This window comes from Micropterus dolomieu, linkage group LG11 (genome assembly GCF_021292245.1).
Source record: "Micropterus dolomieu isolate WLL.071019.BEF.003 ecotype Adirondacks linkage group LG11, ASM2129224v1, whole genome shotgun sequence".
Classification (NCBI taxonomy): Eukaryota; Metazoa; Chordata; class Actinopteri; order Centrarchiformes; family Centrarchidae; genus Micropterus; species Micropterus dolomieu.
This window is the reverse complement of record NC_060160.1, coordinates 25,522,518-25,529,779: the sequence shown is the minus strand read 5'-3', so window position 1 is coordinate 25,529,779 and position 7,262 is coordinate 25,522,518. Positions and strand designations below refer to the sequence as shown.

At 43.4% G+C, this 7,262-nt stretch overlaps 1 protein-coding gene across 2 annotated transcripts in view; it reads left to right on the top strand.

Annotated features, from left to right (window-relative positions):
- Positions 1–2,866: 2,866 nt before the first annotated feature.
- The window catches only part of daam2 (dishevelled associated activator of morphogenesis 2), an 88,578-nt gene continuing 84,182 nt past the window's right edge, over positions 2,867–7,262 (top strand). For both annotated transcript variants that reach the window (XM_046062626.1, XM_046062624.1), the window contains exon 1: positions 2,867–3,037. The gene's annotated coding sequence lies outside the window, so the exon portion shown is untranslated. The remainder of the gene's footprint in view (positions 3,038–7,262) is intronic.

Genomic DNA, 7,262 nt, shown 5'->3' with positions numbered 1-7,262 from the left:
TTTATAACATTGTGGCATAAACTTATCTTTATGTGTAAAAGGAATGGAGCTAAAGGTTTTTCTAGTATTGGATACTTTGAATTATTTGATTAATGTGTCTATGACTACTACTTTTGAGGCTCATAGAAAGATATTTTAATATTTTAAAGATATTTGAGCATGTGTGATGTATGCACATGCACGTCTGCAAGTTTCACTGTACACAAAAGCATGTGTGTATGTGCATACTACATAGACATGTGTGAATTCAGTTAGCGCCATTTCTATTCTGCCCAGACACCCCTGAGATCCTGAGGTGTGGACTGGACCTTTTCACATCTGCAGCCCTGTCAAATTAAGTCTGTCTACAAACAACCTGGCTCCTGTCTGATAGACGCTCAGATAATCCTCCCGTAACTACATCTGTTAGTCTTGGCTTTCTGGGACGGACCTGAGCAGTGAAATAAAAGCTAGACGGCTTCAAATTATTTGAATGGTTTTGAGGTGTGCCTGATTGGTCTGCCTGGAAACTCAGAATAGAAACAGAAAAAAAGGCCTTTGCCTTGCGAGATCCTGAAGTCCAGCAGTCCTCGTGTCTTCCAAACTTTTAAAGAATTCCAAAAGTGCAAAGAGGCGACTTTGCCTCAGACTGTTCCCCACTAGTCTCTCTGAGGTCACTTTAAAACCTGGAGAAACTAACTCCAAGCCATGGACAGATATTCCCACTCACTGGGTTTCCTGTAAAAATACTTTGTGGTGGCGTCACTAAAGACACTGCTCACTGTGACATGGTGGGTTCATTGTATAATATCATATGTCATATATTTGTGTTCCAAACAATAGAATGGTTAAGAGAAGTCTGAACTGACCCCATATAAAGTAAAACTTGTGCCATAAAGTGTGTGTGCGCGCACGCATGTGTCTGTGTGTGTCCACATGTCGCCAAGTCTAATTCACTGACTGAGTTTTGGGGGTCAGGCTAAAAGGCTCAGGGTAAAGTTACTGACGGAGTGTCATTATCTGACATGAATCTAACTCCCCTATGATATACTATCCGCTCTGGATTATAGATTTGACCTCCCCCCGGTTATGCCAAATTGAAGAGATTAATCGAGGACTCTTGCTTGGTTTTCTCCCAGGGGCTGAATCACTTGCTTCCACTGGATAATGTCATCCTGGCTTTGACAGGCCAAGCCGCCAAGCTCCTGGACAGTTCTCTCTACTCCTGAAACTTCAGTCAAAGTGAAGACACATACTCACCATCTGACAAACTTGACTCTTACAGTAGCTGACACAATTATTTGTGACCCGAATGTGAAACTCACTGATAACTGCTGAACTCACAAGTAAGTTAACTTATTATCATAAGTCATTGAGTATACAAGTATAATTTTTATTCAAAATGGAAATACAGTACAGTGACTACAAATCAGCAACCCTAACCGCTTCACTGTTCTGTCTCAGAGTGTTAGATAATGCTAAGAGCTTTGGAAACTGTTTTGTACAGATAGCATGAAGGTATTTCAGGAATCCCAATCAATGCAGGTAGCAGCTGTGTTTCTACTTTCATTTTGACACCGTATGGCTGCAAGTTTGCAACATTTGGTCTCTAGTATGGGTCAAGATCATGGACTGTATAAAAGAAGTGGACACAGCTACTGTGACGTCACCCATTGGTTTGTGGACTTTGACATTGAGTTTGGCATTTTAGCCGTTGCCATCTTGCTAGCTTGATTAGCAAGGTGCTTCTGTAATTCACATTAAATGTGATATTAATGGGGATGCTAATTTTGGCTAGCGAAAACAGGCTTAAAACTAAATGTACTCACTGGAAAAAAATGAACAGCCGTTGAGTGTTCAACCTATTCTTTAAAATGGTTGCCGTTGCCAGGCTGTTGTTGCTTGTTGTTAAAGTAAACTATAATGTCATCATCTTCATGGGTTCACAGAAAGCATGGCTCCGGTTCTGCCTTGGTGACCAGCCAGGCTCTAAACAAATTCTTTCACGACCATAACTAGTTTTCCTGACAGATTTTATGAGCAGCGTCAGTCAAAATACTGTGGCAATGAGTTGTTGAGTCCCCAGTACATTCGTCCAAGCAACTTCCACGGTGTGAAGGATCTTTGCATTTCATGGGTACAAATTAAAGCTGCCGAAGAGTTCAGTTCAGGCCACCAAACTCACTCAGTCTTGTTTACTGACCTTTAGCAAACCGATTTCTTTCTCAGGAATTATCACACACATTCTATTTCAAAACATCACAGTAGGGCTTTTTTTCCCCCTCAAACACATGAAATTAGTATTGATGCCTATTTTCGAGCCCAGGTCAAAGTGGATGCCCAGAATTTGCAATTAATGAAGGATTACAGGCTGTGAGGAGATCAAAACACAGCCAGTCATACTGTTTCTTCATATTTCAGAGGATTAAATGCTTAGCAGCTGGGGCAGCAAGACCTTTACTTTATGTTTGGGAAACGTTATTGGACCCTATTTCATGGGCAAACATGAAAGCTGTAGTACATGTTCATCCTCAGTTTGTTTGTAGTCACATTAATTACAGTATATGTCTTTATGGCTATCGCTGTACTTGTTTTAAATGCACACTATCTGCTATATTGCTTTTAAAAAATGTATTGCACTACTGTTGCTGCTGTCCTACAGGAAGCATTGAACAGTAACACGTTATTGGTGGCAATGAAGAAGATGATTCCTTATTAATTAAGTGTAAAGGGCTTGAAATGTTTCAGTCAGCTGTCATCCTCACCTCTAACACCCCCCTCACACACCGGGGGCAGGGACAGGCCCACAGATCTACAGATACAGCGCGGTAGCTTTAAGAGGGGAGGCGTGGTGCTGCTGTTTTGACCGACTTGTCAGTCCCTTCACTCTCCACTATCATTCAGCTGAATGAACGGCCCCGCACAGACAGCACCGGGCATCGGCTCTCTAGTTACACAGCCCACCGCGTGACTGCATCTGGTCGCTTGTGCCGTGGTGACAGCGACAGGGGATTACTATTATCTTGCAGCAAGTGTTTCTCCGCGACGAAGCTGGAAGGTAAGTTTAACAATTTCACTGACAATGAGTGTGAATGGAGCATTGATGGTGCTCAACTCCCGTGCTCCCTTGGAGGCATAAAGGAAGCCAGTGTAACATTGGAAATTGGTAACACTGAAGCCTCGACATAGGAAATGGCACGAAGCTGCGTTGGGTGATTTGGCATTTTAAAAATAAGACTGAAGCACCCCTCCCAAGGTTTGAGATGACAGTGTGCTTTGCCTGTAATGCTGTCTTTCTGCTCACCATGCCAATTAAGATCCAGCGCCTGATCTGAAGCCCGCCAGTCCGCTGGATGCATTAATATTAATTATGACCATGATTAATGGTTTAAAATCACCTACTTCCCATCTAATATACCACGTCACTGACCGCCATTAGATGCATATTGCTTAATTTACGCAGCTCTGCGCAAGGCAGTCTGCCTCCATCGATTATGTTTTGTAGATCTGACGTTTGAGGACAGTAGTATTGTTTTAATTTGTTAGCGACATGTTATAAAATGATGGTCTGCATTCAGCTTCCACACGGTATGCAGTGCATTTGACCTCGATATTAGGTGGCTGTACGTTCACTGGGCTGATCGGATAGGCGATTAATTCCTGTGATCATCCAAAGAGGGCGCTGCGTCACCTCAGCTGCTCTGTCATCACAGCGCCTGCCTCAGATATTCTGCAAAAACGTCTACTCATATCAGGGCATGATGAGTAGTGTTGCCTCTTATCGCTAAGTGAAGGATTGCTCTGTGTGAGCGAGCTTCTCCCTTCTTACCGACTCTGGATTTAGGAAAACCCTCACATCAAAATGATCCAGGATAAGGGGAATTATATCACCTCTTTCTTTGCAGAAAATCATGACTTTCAGACTCCATATCAAAATACATTTCTTGTCATGATTGATTCTTCTTGCAGTAAAGGCCAAGGCAGAAAGGCCTGTTCTCTTGAACCAAATTTGGCTACAGCAAGTATTAAGCTTGTGTTTTCCATCGAAACACCGGCATGTCAAAATGTTTCTTTCTGTAACAAAGAACAGGTGTCTCTTCAAATGTTGGCTGTCTAAAACTCAGAAATGAATCTCAACAGTGCTGATTGGTAAAGGCTGAGTTTCTGAATTGTTTTTTTGTTCCAAAAAAACAAAACACACACATTTCGTGAAAAATGAAGGCACATTTGTGCACACTTTGGGCGGCATGCATACCTCTTAAAGCCCACACTGCTTGTCACTTAATAGGATGGGAAAGCCTCAAAAGCTATTTAATCTAACTGAACATCTGGCAGTGATGCAGTATTGGGTCCTCTTGGTCGGTTGTATCTGCTACATTCCTCTTACTGGATCAACAGTGTGCTGCTTGGGAGCGTCAAGTAAGCCACAGTGATCCTTAACTGTTTTTGGCCAAGGTTCAGAGAAATAAGAAAAAATAAAAACGACGATTATGGGTGAAAGGATCGGAATGGATTATGACATAGAAATTACATTTTAATCACGCTAACCCATTGGGAGTAAGTAGCTTGCAGGATTTGTCCATGTAAGGCAGCTGAAGGAATTTGTAACAATGTGTAATGCACATTACAGGCATCAATAGGCTGCCCACTGAACCCCACAGCCTTGTGTTAATGGACGTCAGTGATGGATGGATTTATTGAAAAGCCCTGCACTGTAGCTGGTTGAATATCTCTAAGCAGAGCTGCAATCTACTGAGCTTTTAATACGCTTTAAGCTTCTTCACAGGTCCAGCTTCAAGCATGTAAAATCATACACATAAAACAGAAATATTTGTCTGTTTACTCTCAAGTCAGACTAGAGCAGCTGTTCTAGCCATTTGGCTGGAGTATTTTCAGGTCCACTGTTGATTATAGTGCATATCCTTGTCCAGCTACCTGTGTGTTTTCAAAAGGGGGAGAGAGGGAAGAAAAATATGTCTGACATCCAAGAGTAACAAGGCCACTGGGCAGAGGTGTTCGGCTTCTGGCTGCACCCCTGCTGACTGAGCGGAGGGTATAGAACTTTTGGTTGTGTGTGTGTGTTTCTGTGGCGGAATGATGACTGGAAGCCTTGCTCAGCTCTGGGTGGCTGCGTGTGCGTTACCAGGTATCGAGGTGGCCACACATGGCTGTGGTGTGTGCCCAGTCTAAGCTCCTCTGCGATTGGGAATTGGGGCCAGCAGGGGAAAGACAGGCCATTGTTCCCAACCAGCCACTGAGGCAGACGTTTACTCACTTCCACCAGGGCCAATAGTTTTGGTTAGCAATTGCTTCAGCTGTGAGGTGAGAATCTGGTGTGATTGACAGATAAGGCAGGAGTTGAGGCAGGGCGTGTGCCTGGTGCAGGGTGGGCTATGCTGCTCAAATCTTCTGCATCATTTGTGTGGCCTTCTTTTCCAACCTACATCTGCCGCCAGTTCACTGATTTTGTTGAATGGTTTGTCAGAAGCACTCTGGATTTGGATGTCCATTGTATGTCGTCCAAATGTGACTTTCAATAAATAAGTATCCCAAAGATGCTAATCATCTAGAAAGCATTTACACACACGTACAGCTCTTGCAGCCTTACAGTTCATCAACAAGTATTCCAAGTCAGTGCCTTTGTTCCAGTCTCACATCATAAAACTTGTGTACTAAACGTTTGCCAGCAGCTGGCCTTTCTTTTCCTCACTCATCACTAACACACCGAGTGGCCACAGTGCATGCGTAAGGCTTCATGCCAGCCTCTGCTTCAGCCCACTCTTCTCTTTTGTGTGGTGGATAGGCAAGCAGCATGCCGGCTTACTGTATCTGTGCAGAGTTTCTGGTGCAGAGTGAAGGAGTCTGGGAGTAATTAGCAGTGAGGGTATAATCCTATACCAGACACAGTGTTGCGTCTGTTAAAAGTGCGCTCCCCCTTCCAATCCTCAGTCACAAGTGATTATAACCCCCCCCCCCCCCTCCAAACCCCACCTCAACTTTACCAGCATCTTAATTTACGTGTACATGTGAAAAAAGTGAAACTGGATTGGTTTGCAGCCACGGCTCCTCATGTCCAGCCTCATTCTGTCTGAGAGATTCCTACTAGATTAGTTTATTGAAATATCTTTTAAATCTTTGTTTAATTTTTGTCAATAACATATTAGTTAGCTTTTCTTTTACCCCAAGCAGTAGTCTGATCTCAGCTTTTGTAGACCAGGTCCTGGCCACAGGGGCTCGGTATGCAGGGCTTGCTTATGGGTGGTTGCTACAGGCTCTGGTCTGTTTCTCCCTTACAGTACTGCGGCTGTTCTCCACTGAGAGGAACTGTAGCATGGCAGGACAGTCCCACTATGCCAGAGACCCTTGGCATCAGATCAGCATTGGGGTTACCCAACTGTGAAGTAGGGCTATGATATGATCTAAATGTACATTAGCTGGCACCTCATCTCAATAATGTCTTTATCTCCAATATTTCTCTTTCTGTTCTGTGCTTCCCTTTTACATAGTTATTGTGGTGTGGATGGAAGGTTATGCAAGTATAAATATATTTACCGTGACTGCTTGGAAAAAAACAACATCTATGGGTCATTGTGTCATACCCCCTTTGTTGAAGGAGGAAACCACTTGTCCAATGGGATCTATTAAACAAAACAGTGCAGGACACTTTGCATTCTTCCACCACCCTTTCTTCTACTTTTTCCTCCTCCTCATTCTGTCCCTATAGTCTAATTTCCTGTCAGTCTCACCACACACACACCCACTCTCTTCAAACGTAAAAAAGAAAAGTTGTGCAATCATTTGGCTAATTAAAATCTCATAAACCACAGGTACTTTGTTATTGGAAAGACACCTCAAGTTGTGTTCTGCACAATGTGCACAATGTGTCATTGTTAGCCAAGCTTTTGTGCACTCGTGCCACTGTAGTGTTTTTGGAAACAGTAGCTTGCTGCCTTGACTACCTGATTAGACTTGCATGTTTCCACCACTGGTATAAATCAGAGGCAATTTTAAGTCTCGGTTTCACCATCGGAGGGGAGCTTGTGACCACAGTATAAATTGTATTTTGCATTAAGTGTGCATGATGTCCAGATGATTGGTTCTTTAATCATATCAGGGCTAACACACACAGGGAGCAGGTGCTCATGTACGATTGCCTCTTTAATGTCTTGATGAATTATTTCCCCATCACCGGGAATGATTTAGCACTGGGGGAATGAAGATTGAGAATATACTAATAAGTCTTCACTTCCTGACAGCTACCTGTCCCCCCCCCCCCCCCCCCC